We start from the raw sequence: 26,859 nt of genomic DNA, 5'->3' as shown, positions 1-26,859 counted from the left end.
TCTTTGTTCTCATTGATTTCAAGAAACTTATTTATCTCTGCCTTAATTTCGTTATTTACCCAATAGTCATTCAGGAGCAGGTTATTCAGTTTCCATGGAGTGGTGTGGTTTTGAGTGAGTTTCTTAATTCTGAGTCCTAATTTGAGGGCACTGTAGTCTGAGAAACTGTTTATTATGATTTACATTATTTTGCATTTGCTGAGGAGTGCTTTACTTCCAATTATGTGGTCAATTTCAGGATAAGTGCAATGTGTTTCTGAGAAGAATGTATATTCTGTTGATTTTGGGTGGAGTGTTCTGTAGATATCTATTAGGTCTGCTTGGTCCAGAGCTGAGTTCAATTCCTGAATATCCTTGTTAATTTTCTGTCTCATTGATCTGTCTAATATTGATGGTGGGGTGTTACAGTCTCTCAGTGTTTTTGTGTGGGAGTCTAGGTGTCATTGTATGTCTCTAAGGACTTTCTCTATGAATGTGGGTGCTCCTGTTTTGGGTACATATATATTTAGGATAGTCAGTTATTCTTGTTGCATTGATCTCTTTACCATTATGTAATGCCCTTCTGTTTCTTTTATGATCTTTGTTGGTTAAAAGTCTGTTTTACCAGAGACAGAGACTGGAATTGCAACCCCTGCTTTTTTTTCTTTCCTTTTGCTTTGTAAATATTCCTCCATCCCTTTATTTTGAGCCTATGTGTGTCTTTTCACATGAGATGGGTCTCCTGAATATAGCACACTGATGGGTCTTGACTCTTTATCCATTTTTCCAGGCTGTTTATTTTAATTGGGGGCATTTAACCCATTTATATTTAAGGTTAATATTGTTGTGTGTGAATTTGATCCTGTTATTATGATGCTAGCTGCTTATTACCCACCTTCTGAAGCCCATTTCTGTCAAACTCATTCTCCATCCAGTTTTGCTCCTTTGCTGGCAAGGAGTTGTGATACCTTGGAGGAGAAGAGGTGTTCTGGTTTTTGGAATTTTCAGTCTTTTTGAAGTGGTTTTTCCTCATCTTCATGGATTTATCTACCTTTGGTCTTTAATGTTGGTGACCTTCGTATGGTGTTTCTATGTGGATGTCGTTTAATGGATGTTGATGTTATTCTTTTCTGAATGTTAGTTCTCCTTCTAACCATCAGGCCCATCTGTTGCAGGTCTGCTGGAGTTTGCTGAAGGTCCACTCCAGACCCAGACCCTGTTTGCTTGGGTATCACTAGTGGAGGCTGCAGAACAGCAAAGATTGCTGCCTGTTCCTTCCTCTGTAAACTTCCTCCCAGAAGGTCACCTGTCAGATGCCAGTCAGAGTGCTCCTGTATGAGTTGTCTGTCTACCCCTGCTAGGAGATGTCTCCCAGTCAAGAGGCATGGGGGTGTAGGACCCACTTGAGGGGGCAGTGTGTCCCTTATCAGAGCTTGAGCACTGTGCTCGGAGATCCACTATTCTCTTCAGAGCCGACAGGCAGGAACATTTAAGTCTGCAAAAACTGTGTCCACAGCCTCTCCTTCCCCCAGGTTCTCTGTCCCAGAGATGAGAGTATTATATATAAGCCCCTGACTAAGGCTGCCTTTCTTTCAGTGATGCCTTGTCCAGAGAGGAGAAATCTAGAGAGGCAGTCTGGCTACAGTGGCTTTGTCAAGCAGCAGTGGGCTCTGCCCAGTTCAAACTTCCCAGTGGCTTTGTTTACACTGTGAAGGAAAAACTGCCTACTCAAGCCTCTCCCTCAACCAAGTTTGGATATCCCAGGTCAACTTCAGACTGTGCTGGCAGCAAGAATTTCAAGCCAGTGGATCTTAGCGTGCTGTGCTCCATGGGGGTGGGATTTGTTGGGCTAGACCACTAGGCTCCCTGGCTTCAGCCCCCTTTTCAGGGTAGTGAACAGTTCTGTCTCATTGGCATTCCAGGCACCACTGGGGTATGAAAAAAAAAAAAAACAAAACAAAAAACTCCTGCAGCTAGCTCAGTGTCTGCCTTAATGGCTGCCCACTTTTGTGCTTCAAACCCAGGGCTGTGGTGGTATAGGCACCTGAGGGAATCTCCGGGTCTGCAGGTTGTGAAGACCATGGGAAAAGCATAGTATCTGGACCAGAGTACACCATTCCTCAGGGCACAGTTCCTCATGGCATCCCTTGGCTAGGGAAGGGAGTTCACCAATGCTTGCACTTCCCAGGTGAGGTGGTGTCCCACCCTGCTTCAGCTTTCCCTCCATGGGCTGCACCCACTGTCTATTCAGTCTCAACGAGATTAGCCAGGTACCTCAGTTGGAAATGCAGAAATCACCCACCTTCTGCGTTGATCTCACTGGAAGCTACAGATGGGAGTTTTTTCTATTCAGCCATCTTGAGAGCCACCATGGTGGTTGTTGTTGTTGTTTTTCTAATTCATTGTGTCATTCTCTGCCCTTTGTTGGTGTATTTAGATTATTTATGGTTAATTATTAATATGTTAGAACTTAAGCCTAACATTGTATTATTTGCATTTGCTTTTTATGTTTTTTATCATTCAGTTTAACTTTCTTAATAGATTTTTAACACTTTTTAAGACTATGTCTTGATTTGCTTGTAGTTTTTAAAGGTATCTCTTTGTATATTTTCTTAGTGATGGCTTTGATTATTGCTATATATTTGTGAAATTACAATCCACTAGTATTGATATATTATACATTTAGTACTGTCTTGAGTATCAGATATAATTATATTTCCTTCCAATTTCCAATGTGATATACAAATCTCATGCAAAATTAGAATAGTTTGCTGCACGCACGTATACTTTTTCTGCTATTTTTATGCTTTCCATTTATTTTCCTCTTGTTTACAAGGTTTCTTCAGTCATTTTTAGAGAACAAATTTGCTATCAACAATTTGTTTTATCTTTATGAAATAAAGAAACTTAACTTTAGTTTAATTAATTTTATCTTCTCTGCATTTTGAATGTAATTTTGTTAAGTATTTCTCTATCTACACTAATTACTATATAAGATAATGTTATAATGCGTACTTCAGCTGTGAGACATGATTTAAGAACTTCTTTTAGGCCGGGCGCGGTGGCTCACGCCTGTAATCCCAGCACTTCGGGAGGCCGAGGTGGGTGGATTACGAGGTCAAGAGATCAAGACCATCCTGGCTAACACAGTGAAACCTCGTCTCTACCTAAGAACACAAAACGTTAGCCAGGTGTAGTGGTGAGCACCTGTAGTCCCAGCTACTCGGGAGGCTGAGGCAGGAGAATGGCATGAACCCAGGAAGTGGAGGTTTCAGTGAGCCGAGATTGCACCACTGCACTCCAGCCTGGGTGACAGAGGGAGACTCCGTCTAAAAAAAAAAAAAAAAAAAAAAAAAGAACTTATTTTACTCCTACATTTACTCCATCAATATTTCTTTTTGAATAATATTCCAAGCCATTTTTTTGGTTTTATATATTTTAATGTGAAGAATTTCATTTAATTGTACTTCAACTGTAGATTTTTTAATTAAAAAAAAATTTAAAAACATATACCTTAAAATTTACCATATTAATAATTGAAGAGCACAGTTCAATATTTTTATGTATATGCATTTTTTCTGCAACCAAATTCCAGAAATGTTTATATCTTGCAAAACTGAAGCTATATCTGTTAAACAACAAATCTTCCTTTTATACCCATCCCCTGATAAACATCATTCTACTTTCAGTTTCAATGAACTCTTCTACTTTAGATAATGCACAAAATTTGGATCATGCAGCATTCATTTTTTTTTCGTATTGGCTTATATTATTTAGCATAATGTTTTCAAGATTTATTGATGTTGAAGCATATAATGGGATTTTCTTCCTTTTTAAGGCTGAATATTCTTTCACTGTATGTATATTCCAAGTGTAAATTTTAAGATAAATTAGGTCTCTGAGAATTTCTTTTCCCAAAAGTGCTTTTCAAAAATTATTATAATAGGTTCATATGCTGCATGTGCATGTCTGTTACATGCATATACTGTGTCATTATGAGATTTGGGTTTCTACTTTAATCATCACCTGCATAGTGAACATTGTAACAAATAGGTCATTTTTCAACACTCACCCTTTTCCATTTTAACCTCTTTGATGTCTATTTTTTTTTTAATGTATGTCTATGTGTACCCATTTTTTAGTAAATGAGGTCATGCAATATTTGTTTATCTATTTCTGAGTTATCTCACTTAGGATACTGGCCTCCAGCTCAATCTATCTTGCTACAAAATGCATGGTTTTACATTTGTATGGATTCACAGTATTTTATTTTATATATATATCACACTTTCTTTGTCAAATCCACTATCAGTGGTAACCTAAGTTGATTTTTATGGCGTTGCTATTTTATTTTATTTATTTATTTATTTATTTCAGATGAGCAAATGCTAAGATAATTTATTTCCCCTAGACATGCTTCATAAACAGTCCTTAAGTGAGTGCTAAACAGAAATGAAAGATGGTTACCAGCCACCACAAAAACACACTTCAGTACATAGACCATTTACACTATCAAGTGACTACAAAATTAAGTCTGCATAACAACCAGCTAACAACACAATGATCGGATTAAATCTGCATATATCAATATTAACCTTGAATATAAATGGGCTAGATGTCCCATTTTATTTTTTTTTTATTCTTTAACTTTTTTAGGATGTCACTCTATATTTATTTGGCAACTTTTCTTTTTTTTATTTTTTTATTTTTATTTTTTTAATTTATTTATTATTATTATACTTTAAGTTGTAGGGTACATGTGCATAACGTGCAGGTTTGTTACATATGTATACTTGTGCCATCTTGCTGTGCTGCACCCATCAACTCATCATTAACATCAGGTATAACTCCCAATGCAATCCCTCCCCCCTCCTCCCTCCCCATGACAGGCCCCGGTGTGGGATGTTCCCCTTCCTGAGTCCAAGTGATCTCATTGTTCAGTTCCCACCTATGAGTGAGAACATGCGGTGTTTGGTTTTCTGTTCTTGCGATAGTTTGCTAAGAATGATGGTTTCCAGCTGCATCCATGTCCCTACAAAGGACACAAACTCATCCTTTTTTATGGCTGCATACTATTCCATGGTGTACATGTGCCACATTTTCTTAATCCAATCTGTCACTGATAGACATTTGGGTTGATTCCAAGTCTTTGCTATTGTGAATAGTGCCACAATAAACATACATGTGCATGTGTCTTTATAGCGGCATAATTTATAATCCTCTGGGTATATACCCAGTAATGGGATGGCTGGGTCATATGGTACATCTAGTTCTAGATCCTTGAGGAATCGCCATACTGTTTTCCATAATGGTTGAACTAGTTTACAATCCCACCAACAGTGTAAAAGTGTTCCTATTTCTCCACATCCTCTCCAGCACCTGTTGTTTCCTGACTTTTTAATGATCACCATTCTAACTGGTGTGAGATGGTATCTCATTGTGGTTTTGATTTGCATTTCTCTGATGGCCAGTGATGATGAGCATTTTTTCATGTGTCTGTTGGCTGTATGAATGTCTTCTTTTGAGAATTGTCTGTTCATATCCTTTGCCCACTTTTTGATGGGGTTGTTTGTTTTTTTCTTGTAAATTTGTTTGAGTTCTTTGTAGGTTCCGGATATTAGCCCTTTGTCAGATGAGTAGATTGCAAAAATTTTCTCCCATTCTGTAGGTTGCCTGTTCACTCTGATGGTAGTTTCTTTTGCTGTGCAGAAGCTCTTTCGTTTAATGAGATCCCATTTGTCAATTTTGGCTTTTGTTGCCGTTACTTTTGGTGTTTTAGACATGAAGTCCTTGCCCATGCCTATGTCCTGAATGGTACTACCTAGGTTTTCCTCTAGGATTTTGATGGTATTAGGTCTAACATTTAAGTCTCTAATCCATCTTGAATTAATTTTCGTATAAGGAGTAAGGAAAGGATCCAGTTTCAGCTTTCTACTTATGGCTAGCCAATTTTCCCAGCACCATTTATTAAATAGGGAATCCTTTCCCCATTTCTTGTTTCTCTCAGGTTTGTCAAAGATCAGATGGCTGTAGATGTGTGGTATTATTTCTGAGGACTCTGTTCTGTTCCATTGGTCTATATCTCTGTTTTGGTACCAGTACCATGCTGTTTTGGTTACTGTAGCCTTGTAGTATAGTTTAAAGTCAGGTAGCGTGATGCCTCCAGCTTTGGTCTTTTGACTTAGGATTGTCTTGGAGATGCGGGCTCTTTTTTGGTTCCATATGAACTTTAAAGCAGTTTTTTCCAATTCTGTGAAGAAACTCATTGGTAGCTTGATGGGGATGGCATTGAATCTATAAATAACCTTGGGCAGTATGGCCATTTTCACCATATTGATTCTTCCTATCCATGAGCATGGTATGTTCTTCCATTTGTTTGTGTCCTCTTTTATTTCACTGAGCAGTGGTTTGTAGTTCTCCTTGAAGAGGTCCTTTACATCCCTTGCAAGTTGGATTCCTAGGTATTTTATTCTCTTTGAAGCAATTGTGAATGGAAGTTCATTCATGATTTGGCTCTCTGTTTGTGTGTTACTGGTGTATAAGAATGCTTGTGATTTTTGCACATTAATTTTGTATCCTGAGACTTTGCTGAAGTTGCTTATCAGCTTAAGGAGATTTTGGGCTGAGACAATGGGGTTTTCTAAATATACAATCATGTCATCTGCAAACAGGGACAATTTGACTTCTTCTTTTCCTAACTGAAAACCCTTGATTTCTTTCTCTTGCCTAATTGCCCTAGCCAGAACTTCCAACACTATGTTGAATAGGAGTGTTGAGAGAGGGCATCCCTGTCTTGTGCCAGTTTTCAAAGGGAATTTTTCCAATTTTTGACCATTCAGTATGATATTGGCTGTGGGTTTGTCATAAATAGCTCTCATTATTTTGAGGTACGTTCCATCAATACCGAATTTCTTGAGCGTTTTTAGCATGAAGGGCTGCTGAATTTTGTCAAAAGCCTTTTCTGCATCTATTGAGATAATCAAGTGGTTCTTGTCTTTGGTTCTGTTTATATGCTGGATTATGTTTATTGATTTGCGAATGTTGAACCAGTCTTGCATCCCAGGGATGAAGCCCACTTGATCATGGTGGATAACCTTTTGGATGTGTTGCTGAATCCGGTTTGCCAGTATTTTATTGAGGATTTTTGCATCGATGTTCATCAGGGATATTGGTCTAAAATTCTCTTTTTTTGTTGTGTCTCTGCCAGGCTTTGGTATCAGGATGATGTTGGCCTCATAAAATGAGTTAGGGAGGATTCCCTCTTTTTCTATTGATTGGAATAGTTTCAGAAGGAATGGTACCAACTCCTCCTTGTACCTCTGGTAGAATTCAGCTGTGAATCCATCTGGTCCTGGACTTTTTTTGTTTGGTAGGCTATTAATTATTGCCTCAATTTCAGAGCCTGCTATTGGTCTATTCAGGGATTCAACTTCTTCCTGGTTAAGTCTTGGAAGAGTGTAAGTGTCCAGGAAATTATCCATTTCTTCTAGATTTTCCAGTTTATTTGCGTAGAGGTGTTTATAGTATTCTCTGATGGTAGTTTGTATTTCTGTGGGGTCGGTGGTGATATCCCCTTTATCATTTTTAATTGCATCGATTTGATTCTTCTCTCTTTTCTTCTTTATTAGTCTTGCTAGCGGTCTGTCAATTTTGTTGATCTTTTCAAAAAACCAACTCCTGGATTCATTGATTTTTTGGAGGGTTTTTTGTGTCTCTTTCTCTTTCAGTTCTACTCTGATCTTAGTTATTTCTTGCCTTCTGCTAGCTTTTGAATGTGTTTGCTCTTGCTTCTCTAATTCTTTTAATTGCGATGTTAGAGTATCAATTTTAGATCTTTCCTGCTTTCTCTTGTGGGCATTTAGTGCTTTAAATTTCCCTCTACACACTGCTTTAAATGTGTCCCAGAGATTCTGGTATGTTGTATCTTTGTTCTCATTGGTTTCAAAGAACATCTTTATTTCTGCCTTCATTTCGTTATGTACCCAGTAGTCATTCAGGAGCAGGTTGTTCAGTTTCCATGTAGTTGAGCGGTTTTGATTGAGTTTCTTAGTCCTGAGTTCTAGTTTGATTGCACTGTGGTCTGAGAGACAGTTTGTTATAATTTCTGTTCTTGTACATTTGCTGAGGAGTGCTTTACTTCCAATTACGTGGTCAATTTTGGAGTAAGTACGATGTGGTGCTGAGAAGAATGTATATTCTGTTGATTTGGGGTGGAGAGTTCTATAGATGTCTATTAGGTCTGCTTGCTGCAGAGATGACTTCAATTCCTGGATATCCTTGTTAACTTTCTGTCTCGTTGATCTGTCTAATGTTGACAGTGGAGTGTTGAAATCTCCCATTATTATCGTATGGGAGTCTAAGCCTCTTTGTAAGTCTCTAAGGACTTGCCTTATGAATCTGGGTGTTCCTGTATTGGGTGTATATATATTTAGGATAGTTATCTCTTCCTGTTGAATTGATCCCTTTACCATTATGTAATGGCCTTCTTTGTCTCTTTTGATCTTTGATGGTTTAAAGTCTGTTTTATCAGAGACTAGTATTGCAACCCCTGCTTTTTTTTGTTCTCCATTTGCTTGGTAAATCTTCCTCCATCCCTTTATTTTGAGCCTATGTATGTCTCTGCTTGTGAGATGGGTCTCCTGAATACAGCAGACTGATGGGTCTTGACTCTTTATCCAGTTTGCCAGTCTGTGTCTTTTAATTGGAGCATTTAGTCCATTTACATTTAAGGTTAATATTGTTATTTGTGATTTTGATCCTGCCATTATGATATTAACTGGTTATTTTGCTTGTTAGTTGATGCAGTTTCTTCCTAGCCTTGATGGTCTTTACATTTTGGCATGTTTTTGCAATGGCTGGTACCGGTTGTTCCTTTCCATGTTTAGTGCTTCCTTCAGGGTCTCTTGTAAGGCAGGCCTAGTGGTGACAAAATCTCTAAGCATTTGCATATCTGTAAAGGATTTTATTTCTCCTTCACTTATGAAACTTAGTCTGGCTGGATATGAAATTCTGGGTTGAAAATTCTTTTCTTTAAGAATGTTGAATATTGGCCCCTACTTTCTTCTGGCTTGGAGAGTTTCTGCCGAGAGATCTGCTGTTAGTCTGATGGGCTTCCCTTTGTGGGTAACCCGACCTTTCTCTCTGGCTGCCCTTAACATTTTTTCCTTCATTTCAACTTTGGTGAATCTGGCAATTATGTGTCTTGGAGTTGCTCTTCTCGAGGAGTATCTTTGTGGCGTTCTCTGTATTTCCTGGATTTGAAGGTTGGCCTGCCCTACTAGGTTGGGGAAGTTCTCCTGGATGACATCCTGAAGAGTGTTTTCCAACTTGGTTCCATTTTCCCCCTCACTTTCAGGCACCCCAATCAGACGTAGATTTGGTCTTTTTACATAATCCCATACTTCCTGCAGGCTTTGTTCATTTCTCTTTCTTCTTTTTTCTTTTGGTTTCTCTTCTTGCTTCATTTCGTTCATTTGATCCTCAATCGCTGATACTCTTTCTTCCAGTTGATCGAGTCGGTTACTGAAGCTTGTGCATTTGTCACGTATTTCTCGTGTCATGGTTTTCATCCCTTTCATTTCGTTTATGACCTTCTCTGCATTAATTACTCTAGCCATCAATTCTTCCACTTTTTTTTCAAGATTTTTAGTTTCTTTGCGCTGGGTACGTAATTCCTCCTTTAGGTCTGAGAAATTTGATGGACTGAAGCCTTCTTCTCTCATCTCGTCAAAGTCATTCTCTGTCCAGCTTTGATCCGTTGCTGGCGATGAGCTGCGCTCCTTTCCCGGGGGAGATGCGCTCTTATTTTTTGAATTTCCAGCTTTTCTGCCCTGCTTTTTCCCCATCTTTGTGATTTTATCTGCCTCTGGTCTTTGATGATGGTGATGTACTGATGGGGTTTTGGTGTAGGTGTCCTTCCTGTTTGATAGTTTTCCTTCTAACTGTCAGGACCCTCAGCTGTAGGTCTGTTGGAGATTGCTTGAGGTCCACTCCAGACCCTGTTTGCCTGGGTATCAGCAACAGAGGCTGCAGAAGATAGAATATTGCTGAACAGCGAGTGTACCTGTCTGATTCTTTCTTTGGAAGCTTCCTCTCAGGGGTGTACTCCACCCTGTGAGGTGTGGGGTGTCAGACTGCCCCTAGTGGGGGATGTCTCTCTGTTAGGCTACTCAGGGGTCAGGGACCCACTTGAGCAGGGAGTCTGTCCCTTCTCAGATATCAACCTCCATGTTGGGAGATCCACTGCTCTCTTCAAAGCTGTTAGACAGAGTCGTTTGCGTCTGCAGAGTTTTCTGCTTCGTTTGTTATTGTTTACTGTGCCCTGTCCCCAGAGGTGGAGTCTACAGAACCAGACAGGTTTCCTTGAGTTGCTGTGAGCTCCACCCAGTTTGAGCTTCCCAGCAGCTTTGTTTACCTACTTAAGCCTCAGCAATGGCGGGCACCCCTCCCCCAGCCTCGCTGCTGCCTTTCCGGTAGATCACAGACTGCTGTGCTAGCAATGAGGGAGGCTCCGTGGGTGTGGGACCCTCCCGGCCAGGTGTGGGATATGATCTCCTGGTGTGCCTGTTTGCTTAAAGCGCAGTATTGGGGTGGGAATTACCCGATTTTCCAGGTGTTGTGTGTCTCAGTTCCCCTGGTTAGGAAAAGGGATTCCCTTCCCCCTTGCGCTTCCCAGATGAGGCAATGTCTCGCCCTGCTTCAGCTCTCGCTGGTCGGGCTGCAGCAGCTGACCAGCACCGATCGTCCGGCACTCCCCAGTGAGATGAACCCGGTACCTCAGTTGAAAATGCAGAAATCACCAGTCTTCTGTGTCGCTTGCGCTGGGAGTTGGAGACTGGAGCTGTTCCTATTCGGCCATCTTGCTCCGCCCCCGATGTCCCATTTTCGGCATTGCTATTTTAAATAACGTGGTGATAAACATACGAGTGCAGGTGTCTTTTTTATGTAATTATTTATTTGTCTTCGGATGGAAAACCAGTAGTAGAATTGTTAGGATGAATAACAGTTCTATTTTAGGATCTTTGACAAATTTCTATGCTGTTTTCCATAAGGGTTTCACTGATTTACTTTCCCACCAATAGTGTAAAAGTGTTTATTTTTCTCTACATCTTCAACATCTGTTTTGTTGTTTTTTTTGCCTTTTTAGTAATAAACATTCTGAGTAGTGTGAGATGGAAACTCATTGTAGTTTTAGTTTGTATTATACTAATAATTAGTGATATTAAGCATTTTCTCATGTGTTTGTTCCCTGCTTGTATGTCTAATTTTGAGAAATATCTCTTCATATACTTTGGCGACTTTTATTGAGGTTAATTGTTTTATTCCTCTTGAGTTGTTTGGGTTCCTTGTAGATTATAGATATTAGTAATTTGTCAGATGCTAAAGTTGCAAATATTTTCTCCCATTTTATAGGTTTTCTGCTTTTTAGTTTATTGCCTTCTTTGCTGTGCAGAAGCTTTAGAGTTTAATTAAGTCCCATTTGTCTATTTTTAAGTTTGTTGCATTTTGTTTTTTGGTCTCAGTAACAAATTTGCTGCCTAGGAAAGCTTTCAAGAGTATTTTCTAAATTTTTATAGGTTCAGGTCTTACATTTAAATCTTTAACATATCTTGAATTAATTTTTGTATATCGTGTGAGAGAGGGTTTAGTTTTATTCTTTTGCATATGGCTTTTCTATTTTCTCAGCATCATTTATTGAATGGAATGTACTTTTCCAATTATATATTTGTGTTGACATTGTCAAAGATTAGTTGGGAATAGGCATTTGGCTTTATTTCTTGCATTCTATTCTATTCTATTCTATTCTATTTATATTCCATTGATCTATATGCCTACTTTTGCAGCAGTACCATTCTGTTTTGATTAATACTGTCTTGTAGTACAGTTTGAAGTCAGGAAATGTGATGCCTCCAGCTTTGTTTTAATTTTGAATTGCTTTGGTTGTTTAGGATTTTATTTGATTGTGTATAACTTTTAGCACTTTTTCATGATTCTATAGAATATGACATTGGTAATTTGATAAAAATTGCCCTAAATCTACAGATTGTTTTGAGCAGTAAGGTCATTTTACAATATTGATTCTTCCAATCCATGAGTATATGATATTTTCCTATTTGTTTGTGTGACTTATGATTTCTTTCATCAGTGTTTAGTAATTTTCCTTGTATAGATCTTTCATGTCCTTCATTAACTTAATTCCAGAAAAATTTGTGTGTGTGTGTGTGTGTGTGCCCCTATTGTAAATGGTATTGAGTTTTTTATTTGATTCTCAATCTGAAGGTCATTGTTATATAGAAACACTACTGATTATTGTAACCAGAAACTGAATTTATTTGTCAAATCTAGTAGTCTTTCAAAAGAGTGTTTAGTGTTTTCTAGACATAAAATAATGTTATAAGCAAACAGAGATACTTCAACTTCCTTTTTTAAAAAAAAAAATTGCATGTTGTTTCTTTCTCTTTCTTTACTGCTCTCGTTAAGACTTCTGGTACTTTGTTGAATGAGAGAGTCAAACATAGGCATCCTCGTTCTAACCCTGTTCTTAAAGAAAATGTGTATTAGTCTGTTCTCATGCTGCTAATACAGACATACTGAAGTCTGGGTAATTTATAAAGGAAAGAGGTTTAATTGACTCACAGCTCCACATGACCAAAGAGGTCTCATAATCATGGTAGAAGGTGAATGAGGAACAAAGTCATGTCTTCCATGGTGGCAGGCAAGAGAGCTTGTGCAGGGGAATTCCCATTTATAGAACAACCAGATCTCATGAGACTTACTACCACAAGAACAGAATAGGGGGAATCATTCTTATGATGCAATTATCTCCACCTCAACCTTGACACATGAGAATTATTATAATTCAAGGTGAGACTTGGGTGGGGAAACAGGCAAACCATATTATTCTGTCCTTGGCCCCTCCCAAATCTCAGGTCCTCATATTTCAAATCCAATCATGCCTTCCCAACAGTCCCTCAAATTCTTACCTAATTCCAACATTAACCCAAAAGTCCACAGTCCAAAGTCTCATCTGAGATGAGGTAAGTTTTTTCCTCCCATGAGCCTGTAAAATGAAAAGCAAGTTCGTTTCTTTTTAGATGCAATGGGGGTACAGGCATTTGGTAAATAGACCTGTTCCAAATTGGGGAAATTGGCCAAAACAAAAGAGCTATAGGTCCTACGTAAGTCCAAAATGCAGCAGGGCAGCCAAATCTTAACGCTCCAAAATGATCTCCTTTGATTCCAGGTCTCACATTTAAGGTCATGCTGATCTAAGGGGTAGGTTCCCATGTTCTGGAGCAGCTCCACCCCTGTGGCTTTTCAGGGTACAGCTCCCCTCCTGGCTGGCTTCATGGGCTAGTGTTGAGTGTCTGTAACTTTTCCAGGTGCATGGTGCAAGCTGTCAGTATATCTACCATTCTTGGGTCTGGAGGATGGTGGCCTTCTTCTCACAACTCCACTAGGCAGTGCCCCAGTGGGGACTCTGTGTGGGGGCTCAAACCCCTCATTTCCCTTCTGCATTGCCCTAGCATAGATTCTCCATGAGGGCCCCACCTGGGCAGTGAAATTCTGCCTTGACATCCAGGCATTTCCATACATCCTCTGAAATCTAGATGGAAGTTCCCAAACCTCAATTCTTGTCTTTTTTGCACCCATAGGCTGAACACCCAGTGGAAACTTTCACGGTTTTGGGCTTGCACACTCTGAAACCATGACCCAAGCTGCAAGTTGGCTTCTTTTAGCCATGGCTGAGATGTAGGGCACCAAGTCCAAAGAATGCACAAAGCAGCAAGGTTCTGGCCCCAGCCCACAAAACAATTTTGCCTCCTAGGCCCATGCCGTGGAGACCTTTTCCTCATTATCTTTATGGTTAATATTTGGATCCTCATTTTTTTATACAAATTTTTGAAGACAGCTTGAATTTCTCCTCTGAAAATGGGGTTTTCTTTTCTATTGTCTTTTCAGGCTGCACATTTTTCAACCTTTTATGCCCTGTTTCCCTTTTAAACGTAAGTTCTAATTCCAAACCATATATTTGTGAATACATAAAACTGAATGCTTTCAACAGCACCTCTTTAATCACCTCTTGAATGTTTTGCTGCTTAGAAATTTCTTCCGCCAGATACCCTAAATCATTTATCTCAAGTTCAAAGATCCACAGATCTCTAGGGCAGGAGAAAAATGTTACCAGTCTCTTTGCTAAGGCATAACAAGAATAAGTCATCTTTTCTCCAGTTCCCAACAAGTTCCTCAACTCCGTCTGAGACCACCTCAGCCTAGACTTTGTTATCAATAGCACTATCAGCTTTTTGGTCAAAGCCATTCAACAAGTCTAAATACTTCCAAAGTTTCCCACATTTTTGTGCCATCTGAGCCCTCCAAATTGTTCCAACCTCTGCCTCTTACTCATTTTTCAAAATCACTTCCACATTTTCAGTTATCTTTACAGCAGCACCACACATCTGGTACCAATTTACTGTATTAGTCTGTTCTCATACTGGTAATAAAGACATACCAAAGACTGGGTAATTTATAAAGAAAAAAGGTTGAATTGACTCACAGTTCCACATGGCTGGAGAAGCCTCACAATCATAGCAGAAGGTGAATGAGGAGCAAAGCCATGTCCTACATGACAGCAGGCAGAAGAGCTTGTGCAGGGTAATTCCCAGATATAAAATCATCAGTTCTCGTGAGATTTATTCACTACCCCAAGAACAGTATGGGGGAAAAAAAAATGTCTCATTGATTCAATTATTTTCACCTGGACCCACCCTTGACATTTGGGGATTATTACACTTCAAGGTAAGATTTGGGTGGACACCCAGCCAAACCTTATCAAAAAGCTTTCAACTTTTCTTCGTTTAGTATGAGGTTAGTTTGTTGTTTGTCCTATGTGGCTCTTTTTATTTTGAGGTATGTTCCTTCAATGCCTAGTTTGTTGAACGTCCTTATCATGAAAGGACGTTGGATTTTATCAAATGTTTTTTTCTAATCTATTGAGATAATAATGTTTATTTTATTTTGAATTATCTTTATGTGGAAAAATTAATTGATATAGAAAATCACATTTATTAATTACTATATATATTTAATCATTCTTGCATCTCTGGAATAAAACCCACTTGATTGTGATAAGTTTTTTGTTGTTTTTATTGGGCTGTTAAAGTTACTTTGCTATAATTTTGTTCAGGTTTTTTACAACTGTGTTCATAGAGCTATTGGCTTACAGTTTTTTTGTTGTTGTTTCTTTGCCTGATTTTGCTATTTGGGCAAGAGTGGTTTTGTGCAATGATTTATGGATGAATCATTCATCTCTGAATTTTTTATATAGTTTCAGTAAGATAGGCAACAGCTTTTCTTTGTACATCTGATAAAATTCAGCTCTGAAATAATCTGATTTGGGGCTTTTATTGTTTTGATTTTTTTCATTACAAATTCAATTTTCATTACTTATGATTCATCTTCTCTATATTTCTATCTGTTTCTGGTCCATTCCTGGAAGGTTGCATGTTTCCCAGAATTTATCTATTTTCTCTGATTTTTCTAGTTTATTTTTTATTTTATTTTATTTTTTACTGTTATCTTTTCTATGTTTACATATATTACCATAGTAGAGATGGGATTTCGCCATGTCGACCAGACTGGACTCGAACTCCTGAGCTCAGGCAATACAGCTGGCTTGGCCTCCCAAAGTGCTGGGATTACAGGTGTGAGCCACCGCTAGTTTTTTTATTAGAGATGCTTATAGTAGTATCTGGAGATGTTTTGTATTTTTGTGGTATTAGATGTAATATCACTTCTATCATTTCTGACTTTGTTTACTTGAGTCTTACCTTTTTTTCTTAGTTAACTTAGCTAGTTGTCTATCAGTTTTGTTTAATCGTCTAAAAAACAACTTTTTGTTTTGATACTTTTTAATCATATTTTGTCTGAATTTTATTTAGATGTGTGCTGAAATTGTTATTTTTCTGCTAAGGTTAGGGTTTCATTTGTTCTTGTTTTCTAATTATTTGAGGTGCCATGTTAGGTTGCTAATTTGATGTCTTTATTTTTTGATGTAGGCATTTAACACTCTAAACTTTTCTCTTAGCACAATATTTGCTGTATCACATAGGTTTTGGTATATTGCATCTCTATTTCATTTGTTTCAAAAAATTTATTTATGTGTACTTCTAGCTGGTTATTCAAAGTTAATTCAGGAACAAGTTGATTAGTTTTTATGTAATTTTGCAGTTTTGAGACTTTCTCTTCATCGTGATTTCTTATTTTATTTTCCTTTGGTCTGAGAAGATATTTTAGATTATTTTAATGTTTTTAGCTCATTGGGACTTTATGGCCAAGAACATGGTCTATTTTGGAGACTATTCTATGTGCTTATGAGAAAAATGTATATTCTGTGATTATTTGGGTATTATGTTGGGTAAATATCTCTTAGTTCCTTTTGATCTATGGTCATGTTTATGTCCAGAGTTACGTTGTTGATTTTCTGCCACAATGATCTGTCTACTGCTGTCAGTGGGGTGTTTAAATTTTTGTTATTATTATATTTTTGTCTATCTTTTATCTTATATCTAGTAGTATTAGTTTTATAAATCTTGTTACGGTTTTGGGTTTATATATATTTAATTTAGTTAAAACTCTTTGTTGAGTGGAACCTTTTTTTATTATATATTGACCTTCTTTGTCTTTTTGTACTATCGTTGATTCAAAGTCTGATTTCATCTGGTATGAGTATAGCTACTGCTACTCTTTTTCATTTTCCTTTTGCATGATGTAACTTATTTCACCCCTCTACTTTGAAACTTTTGGTGCCTTTGCTTCTTAGGTGGGTCTGTTGTAGTTACCAAATCATTGAATCTTGATTTTCTTTTTTTTCCCATCTACATGTTTTAAGTAGAATATTTGGGCCATTTATTTTCAAAGTTAATATAATATGTGAGGATTTGTTCCCATGACAGTGTTGTTAGCTAGTTTCTTTGTCATTTCAATTGTGTAAATGCTTTATAGAATCTGTGATCTTTGTACTTACATGTGATTTTATGATGGTGAACATCATTCTTTTGTATCAGTGTGTATTAGCCCATTCTCACATCTCTATGAAAAAATACCAGAGACTGGGTAATTTATAAAGGAAACAGGTTTAATTGACTCACAGTTCTGCATTTCCAGAGAGACCTCAGGAAACTTACAATCATGGTAAATAAGAAGCAGGCACCTTCTTCTCAGGGCAGCAGGATGGAATTTGTGCAAGCAAAAGAAATGCCAGATGCTTACAATACCGTCAGATCACTCACTATCACAAGAACAGCATGGTGGAATTTGCCCTCATGATCTAGCTACTTCCACCTAGTCCTGCCCTTGACAGAGGGGATTATGGGGATTGCAATTCAAGATGAGATTTCTTTGCGGGGAAACAGCCAAACCGTATCACAATGCTTAGGACTTATTTGAGCATTTCTTGTAAAGGCTGTATAATAATGACAAGCTCTCCTAACATTACTTGTCTGAGGCAGATTTAATTTTCCCTTTATTTATGAAGCTCAGTTTGGAAAAATATAAAATCCTTGGCTGACTTTTTTTTTCTTTAATAAGGTTGAAAATAGGCCCTGAGTGTCTTCTGGCTTGTAAGGTCCAACAAAGAAGTCCACTATTAGTCTGATGGGGTTGCATTTGTAAGTAAATTGATGCTTCTCTCTAGTTGCTTTTAAGATATTTTTTCACATTAACATTGGAGAGTTTGATGTCTATATGTCTTGATGCTGTTCATCTTGTATAATATCTGCCAGGTGTTTTCTGAATTTTTGGGGGCTTAATATCTGCAACTCCAGCAAGGTTAGAGAAATTTTCCTAACTTATGACCCCAAATATGTTTTCCAACCTTTTTCCTTTTACCCCTTTTCCTCTCAGGAATACCTATAAGTCATATGTTTGGTTGCTCTACACAATCCCATGTTTCTTGAAGACTTTGTTCATTTTTATTTTTTTCTATGTTTGAATGGGCTAATTTGAAAGAATGGACTTCAAGATCTGCAATTTTTTTGCTTGATCTAGTATAATTTTAATGCTTTCAACTGTATTTTGAAGTTCTTTAGTAAATTTTTGTTTCCATTTTTTATTGTTTAGTATATTTTTTTCATCTTTTATATAATTAATCATTTTTCATTTTTTTTTCTTGAATCTCATTGACCTTCCTTAAAATCAATATTTTCAATTCTTTACCTTTCATGTCAAAAGTTTCATTACAGTTAAGATTGATTCATCACTGGCCACCAGAGAAATGCAAATCAAAACCACAATGAGATACCACCTCACACCAGTTAGAATGGCAATCATTCAAAAGTCAGGAAACAACAGGTGCTGGAGAGGATGTAGAGGAATAGGAACACTTTTACACTGTTGGTGGGATTGTAAACTAGTTCAACCATTATGGAAAACAGTATGGCGATTCCTCAAGGATCTAGAACTAGAAGTACCATATGACCCAGCCATCCCATTACTGGATATAACCAAAGGATTATAATCATGCTGCTATAAAGACACATGCACACGTATGTTTATTGCATCACTATTCACAATAGCAAAGACTTGGAATCAACCCAAATGTCCATCAGTGACAGACTGGATTAAGAAAATGTGACACATGAAGCGGGAGCAAGATGGCCGAATAGGAACAGCTCCAGTCGCCAACTCCCAGCACAAGTGACACAGAAGACTGGTGATTTCTGCATTTTCAACTGAGGTACTGGGTTAATCTCACTAGGGAGTGCCGGACAATCGGTGCTGATCAGCAGCTGCAGCCCGACAAGCTAGAGCTGAAGCACTGCGAGGCATCACCTCACCTGGGAAGCACAAGGGGAAAGGGAATCCCTTTTCCTAACCAGGGGAACTGAGACACACAACACCTGGAAAATCGGGTAATTTCCACCCCAATACAGCGCTTTAAGCAAACAGGCACACCAGGAGAATATATCCCACACCTGGCTGGGAGGGTCCCACGTCCACGGAGCCTCCTTCATTGCTAGCACAGCAGTTTGCGATCTCACAGCAAGGCAGCAGAGAGGCTGGGGGAGGGGCACCCGCCATTGCTGAGGCTTAAGTAGGTAAACAAAGCCGCTGGGAAGCTGGAACTTGGTGGAGCTCACAGCAGCTCAAGGAAACCTGCCTGTCTCTGTAGACTCCACCTCTGGGGACAGGGCACAGTAAACAAAAGCAGCAGAAACCTCCGCAGATGTAAACGACTCTGTCTGACAGCTTTGAAGAGAGCAGTGGATCTCCCAAAAGGGAGGTTAAGATCTGAGAAGGGACAGACTGCCTGCTCAAGTGGGTCCCTGACCCCTGAGTAGCCTAACTGGGAGACAGCCCCCACTAGGGGCAGTCTGACACCCCACACCTCACGGGGTGGAGAACAACCCTGAGAGGAAGCCTCCAAAGCAAGAATCAGACAGGTACACTCGTGATCCAGCAATATTCTATCTTCTGCAGCCTCTGCTGCTGACACCCAGGCAAACAGGGTCTGGAGTGGACCTCAAGCAATCTCCAACAGACCTACAGCTGAGGGTCCTGACTGTTAGAAGGAAAACTATCAAACAGGAAGGACACCTACACCAAAACCCCATCAGTACGTCACCAACTTTATCAAAGACCAGAGGCAGATAAAACCACAAAGATGGGGAAAAAGCAGGGCAGAAAAGCTGGAAATTCAAAAAATAAGAACGCATCTCCCCCGGCAAAGGAGCGCAGCTCATCGCCAGCAACGGATCAAAGCTTGACGGAGAATGACTTTGACGAGATGAGAGAAGAAGGCTTCAGTCCATCAAACTTCTCAGAGCTAAAGGAGGAATTACGTACCCAGCGCAAAGAAACTAAAAATCTTGAAAAAAAAAAGTGGAAGAATTGATGGCTAGAGTAATTAATGCAGAGAAGGTCATAAACGAAATGAAAGGGATGAAAACCATGACACGAGAAATACGTGACAAATGCACAAGCTTCAGTAACTGACTCGATCAACTGGAAGAAAGAGTATCAGCGATTGAGGATCAAATGAACGAAATGAAGTGAGAAGAGAAACCAAAAGAAAAAAGAAGAAAAAGAAATGAACAAAGCCTGCAAGAAGTACGGGATTATGTAAAAAGACCAAATCTACGTCTGATTGGGGTGCCTGAAAGTGAGGGGGAAAATGGAACCAAGTTGGAAAACACTCTTAAGGATATCATCCAGGAGAATTTCCCCAACCTGGTAGGGCAGGCCAACATTCAAATCCAGGAAATACAGAGAACGCCACAAAGATACTCCTCGAGAAGAGCAACTCCAAGACACATAATTGCTAGATTCACCAAAGTTGAAATGAAGGAAAAAATCTTAAGGGCAACCAGAGAGAAAGGTCGGGTTACCCACAAAGGGAAGTCCATCAGACTAACAGCAGATCTCTCGGCAGAAACTCTACAAGCCAGAAGAGAGTGGGGGCCAATATTCAACATTCTTAAAGAAAAGAATTTTCAACCCAGAATTTCATATCCAGCCAGACTAAGTTTCATAAGTGAAGGAGAAATAAAATCCTTTACAGATATGCAAATGCTTAGAGATTTTGTCACCACTAGGCCTGCCTTACAAGAGACCCTGAAGGAAGCACTAAACATGGAAAGGAACAACCGGTACCAGCCATTGAAAAACATGCCAAAATGTAAAGACCATTTAGGCTGGGAAGAAACTGCATCAACTAACGAGCAAAATAACCAGTTAATATCATAATGGCAGGATCAAGTTCACACATAACAATATTAACCTTAAATGTAAATGGACTAAATGCTCCAATTAAAAGACACAGACTGGCAAACTGGATAAAGAGTCAAGACCCATCACTCTGCTGTATTCAGGAGACCCATCTCACACGCAGAGACATACATAGGCTCAAAATAAAGGGATGGAGGAAGATTTACCAAGCAAATGGAGAACAAAAAAAAGCAGGGGTTGCAATACTAGTCTCTCATAAAACAGACTTTAAACCATCAAAGATAAAAAGAGACAAAAATGGCCATTACATAATGGTAAAAGGATCAATTCAACAGGAAGAGCTAACTATCCTAAATATATATGCACCCAATACAGGAGCACCCAGATTCATAAAGCAAGTCCTTAGAGACTTACAAAGAGACTTAGACTCCCATACAATAATAATGGGAGACTTCAACACTCCACTGTCAACATTAGACAGATCAACGAGACAGAAAGTTAACAAGGATATCCAGGAATTGAAGTCATCTCTGCAGCAAGCAGACCTAATAGACATCTACAGAACTCTCCACCCCAAATCAACAGAATATACATTCTTTTCAGCACCACATTGCACTTATTCCAAAATTGACCACATAATTGGAAGTAAAGCACTCCTCAGCAAATGTACAAGAACAGAAATTGTAACAAACTGTCTCTCAGACCACAGTGCAATCAAACTAGAACTCAGGATTAAGAAACTCAATCAAAACCGCTCAACTACATGGAAACTGAACAACCTGCTCCTGAATGACTACTGGGTACATAACGAAATGAAGGCAGAAATAAAGATGTTCTTTGAAACCAATGAGAACAAAGATACAACATACCAGAATCTCTGGGACACATTTAAAGCAGTGTGTAGAGGGAAATTTATAGCACTAAATGCCCACAAGAGAAAGCAGGAAAGATCTAAAATTGACACTCTAACATCGCAGTTAAAAGAACTAGAGAAGCAAGAGCAAACACATTCGAAAGCTACCAGAAGGCAAGAAATAACTAAGATCAGAGCAGAACTGAAAGAGATAGAAACACAAAAAACCCTCCAAAAAATCAATGAATCCAGGAGTTGGTTTTTTGAAAAGATCAACAAAATTGACAGACCGTGAGCAAGACTAATAAAGAAGAAAAGAGAGAAGAATCAAATTGATGCAATTAAAAATGATAAAGGGGATATCACCACTGACCCCACAGAAATACAAACTACCATCAGAGAATACTATAAACACCTCTATGCAAATAAACTGGAAAATCTAGAAGAAATGCATAATTTCCTGGACACTTACACTCTTCCAAGACTTAAGCAGGAAGAAGTTGAATCCCTGAATAGACCAATAGCAGGCTCTGAAATTGAGGCAATAATTAATAGCCTACCAAACAAAAAAAGTCCAGGGCCAGATGGATTCACAGCCGACTTCTACCAGACGTACAAGGAGGAGCTGGTACCATTCCTTCTGAAATTATTCCAAACAATAGAAAAAGAGGGAATCCTCCCTAACTCATTTTATGAGGCCAACATCATCCTGATACCAAAGCCTGGCAGAGACACAACAAAAAAAGAGAATTTTAGACCAATATCCCTGATGAACATCGATGCAAAAATCCTCAATAAAATACTGGCAAACCGGATTCAGCAACACATCCAAAAGCTTATCCACCATGATCAAGTGGGCTTCATCCCTGGGATGCAAGGCTGGTTCAACATTCGCAAATCAATAAACATAATCCAGCATATAAACAGAACCAAAGACAAGAACCACATGATTATCTCAATAGATGCAGAAAAGGCTTTTGACAAAATTCAGCAGCCCTTCTTGCTAAAAACGCTCAAGAAATTCGGTATTGATGGAACGTACCTCAAAATAATGAGAGCTATTTATGACAAACCCACAGCCAATATCATACTGAATGGGCAAAAACTGGAAAAATTCCCTTTGAAAACTGGCACAAGACAGGGATGCCCTCTCTCAACACTCCTATTCAACATAGTGTTGGAAGTTCTGGCTAGGGCAATCAGGCAAAGAAAGAAATCAAGGGTATTCAGTTAGGAAAAGAAGAAGTCAAATTGTCCCTGTTTGCAGATGACATGATTGTATATTTAGAAAACCCCATTGTCTCAGCCCAAAATCTCCTTAAGCTGATAAGCAACTTCAGCAAAGTCTCAGGATACAAAATTAATGTGCAAAAATCACAAGCATTCTTATACACCAGTAACACACAAACAGAGAGCCAAATCATGAATGAACTTCCATTCACAATTGCTTCAAAGAGAATAAAATACCTAGGAATCCAACCTACAAGGGATGTAAAGGACCTCTTCAAGGAGAACTACAAACCACTGCTCAGTGAAATCAAAGAGGACACAAACAAATGGAAGAACATACCATGCACATGGATAGGAAGAATCAATATCGTGAAAATGGCCATACTGCCCAAGGTTATTTATAGATTCAATGCCATCCCCATCAAGCTACCAACTAGTTTCTTCACAGTATTGGAAAAAACTGCTTTAAAGTTCATATGGAACCAAAAAGGAGCCCGCATCTCCAAGACAATACTAAGTCAAAGGAACACAGTTGGAGGCATCACGCTACCTGACTTCAAACTATACTACAAGGCTACAGTAACCAAAACAGGATGGTACTGGTACTAAAACAGAGATATAGACCAATGGAACAGAACAGAGTCCTCAGAAATGATACCTCACATCTACAGCCATCTGATCTTTGACAAACCTGAGAGAAACAAGAAATGGGGAAAGGATTCCCTATTTAATAAATGGTGCTGGGAAAATTGGCTAGCCATAAGTAGAAAGCTGAAACTGGATCCTTTCCTTCCTCCTTATACGAAAATTAATTCAAGATGGATTAGAGACTTAAATGTTAGACCTAATACCATAAAAACCCTAGAGGAAAACCTAGGTAGTACCATTCAGGACATAGGCATGGGCAAAGACTTCATGTCTAAAACACCAAAAGCAACGGCAGCAAAAGCCAAAATTGACAAATGGGATCTCATTAAACTAAAGAGCTTCTGCACAGCAAAAGAAACTACCATCAGAGTGAACAGGCAACCTACAGAATGGGAGAAAATTTTTGCAATCTACTCACCTGACAAAGGGCTAATATCCAGAACCTACAAAGAACTCAAACAAATTTACAAGAAAAAAAACAAACAACCCCATCAAAAATTGGGCAAAGGATATGAACAGACATTTCTCAAAAGAAGACATTCATACAGCCAACAGACACATGAAAAAATGCTCATCATCACTGGCCATCAGAGAAATGCAAATCAAAACCACAATGAGATACCATCTCACACCAGTTAGAATGGCGATCATTAAAAAGTCAGGAAACAACAGGTGCTGGAGAGGATGTGGAGAAATAGGAACACTTTTACACTGTTGGTGGGACTGTAAACTAGTTCAACCATTATGGAAAACAGTATGGCGATTCCTCAAGGATCTAGAACTAGATGTATCATATGACCCAGCCATCCCATTACTGGGTATATACCCAAAGGATTCTAAATCATGCCGCTATAAAGACACATGCACACGTATGTTTGTTGTGGCACTATTCACAATAGCAAAGACTTGGAATCAACCCAAATGTCCATCAGTGACAGACTGGATTAAGAAAATGTGGCACATATACACCATGGAATACTATGCAGCCATAAAAAAGGATGAGTTTGTGTCCTTTGTAGGGACATGGATGCAGCTGGAAACCATCATTCTTAGCAAACTATCACAAGAACAGAAAACCAAACACCGCATGTTCTCACTCATAGGTGGGAACTGAACAATGAGATCACTTGGACTCGGGAAGGGGAACATCACACACTGGGGCCTATCATGGAGAGGGGGGAGGGGGGAGGAGGGAGGGATTGCATTGGGAGTTATACCTGACGTAAATGACGAGTTGATGGGTGCAGCACAGCAAGATGGCACAAGTATACATATGTAACAAACCTGCACGTTAGGCACATGTCCCCTAGAACTTAAAGTATAATAAAATAAATAAATAAATAAATAAAAGAAAATGTGGTACATATACACCATGGAATACTATGCAGCCATAAAAAAGGATGAGTTTATGGCCTTTGTAGGGACATGGATGCAGCTGGAAACCATCATTCTCAGCAAACTATCGCAAGATCAGAAAATCAAACACCGCATGTTCTCACTCATAGGTGGGAACTGAACAATGAGATCTCTTGGACTCGGGAAGGGGAACATCACACACCGGGGCCTATCATGGGGACGGGGAGGGGGGAGGGATTTCATTGGGAGTTATACCTGATGTAAATGACGAGTTGATGGGTGCTGACGAGTTGATGGGTGCAGCACACCAACATGGCACAAGTATACATATGTAACAAACCTCCACGTTATGCACATGTACCCTAGAACTTAAAGTATAATAAAAAAAAGAGAAAGAAATGTAAGAAAATGTGGCACATAAACACCATGGAATACTATGCAGCCATAAAGAAGGATGTTTATGGCCTTTGTAGGGACATGGATGCAGCTGGAAACCATCATTCTCAGCTAACTATCACAAGAACAGAAAACCAAACACCGCATGTTCTCACTCACATGTGGGATTTGAACAATGAGATCACTTGGACACAGGAAGGGGAACATCACACACCGGGGTCTATTGTGGGGAGCGGGGAGGGGGCAGGGATAGCATTAGGAGATATACCTAATGTAATTGACGAGTTAATGGGTGCAGCACACCAACATGGCACATGTAACAAACCTGCATGTTGTGCACATGTACCCTAGAACTTAAAGTATAATAATAATTTTAATAAATCCATTACTAGAGATCTCATGTGTTCCACTGGAGGTATTACAACACACTGTTTCTTCATGATGTTGGAGTTCTTATGCTATGTGCTTTTTGTCTGAAGAAGCTGTCACTATTTATTTTGGAATTCACTTTCAGTTGTGTGGAAATTTTTCCCCATTGAGGGTGTGACCTTTGCTTATGTTGAGTAGGGTCCTTTGGCTTTGCTTGTTAGTGCTTTAGGAGGCCAAAGCTTTTGATTAATTCCTTGGTGATAAATAGCTTTAGTGTAGTGGTTTTCTCCAATGTTATTTGTAGGTTGTAGTAGTGGTATGCTGTGCATGCAAGCAGACACACTGTCTTCTGCAGAGATGAGAGGGTGGATGTCTTGGGAGGCTACTCTCATTTTTCAGTTCTGTGCACTTCAAGAAGCAGGAATTATATTGAGCTGTGCAGTTTACCCTACAGGCCAGTAATTGACCCTTGTGAATAAGAGTCTCCCAAGCACTGTAAATGGTGTCAGCAGAAGTTTAATGGGCCATGCAGGGTCAGTGGTTGTTGCAGGCTAAAGGCATTTGTGGGGGTGTAGCAGAATTTTGGTTGGTTATTGATCATCAGGGCAATTACCAGAGTATCTTGTGCAATAGGCAGGGCTATGCGGCTTCTAGGGTTTCCTGTCTTGTGCTCTGCTGTCAAGGAGGCTGGAGGGGGTAAAACTAGGTGGGACTAGGTTAGCAAGCCTGTGACCAGGCTCTCTGACTTGAGAGAAAGAGGCAACTTTGGTTATGGTCTAGGGGCAGCATTCAGACTACTTGGACAACTCTCCAGGGAGGGACAGAAGCATCTCTCCTATGACACAGACCTTGCTTAGGGGAAGAGGAGTGACCCAGGCTTTGCAGCCCAGCAGAGAGCAGTGGGACCTTACCAGTTCCCATGCATTTCTCCCAAGCATTTAGCTGCTGGTGCCAGGTCAGGAGAGTCAGACTTGTCCCAGACAATCTGAATTCAGTTCATAGAGCTGTTGCAGATGTTTTGAGATGCAAGACACCCTGAAAAAGAAACCATGGCTATCAGGCCACAACCTTCCTGGCCCAGTCTTACTAGTTGAGGGCCACTCATCCCCTTCACCCCTACAAAAAACTGTGTTACACTCTTCTCTGTGTTTTGACAGTAGGGGCTTCTCGTAGCTTCAAACTCAGAACACAAATCTTATCTCCATTCCTCTGCCCGGTGAGCGCAAGTCCTGGTGAACTGGAACCAGACCTATGGATTTGTTTTCTCTTACCTCCAGCTCAAGCACTGGCTGTTATAAGGA

The sequence above is a fragment of the Chlorocebus sabaeus genome, chromosome X, assembly GCF_047675955.1.
Source record: "Chlorocebus sabaeus isolate Y175 chromosome X, mChlSab1.0.hap1, whole genome shotgun sequence".
Classification (NCBI taxonomy): domain Eukaryota; kingdom Metazoa; phylum Chordata; class Mammalia; order Primates; family Cercopithecidae; genus Chlorocebus; species Chlorocebus sabaeus.
Note: the sequence above shows the minus strand (reverse complement) of the source record.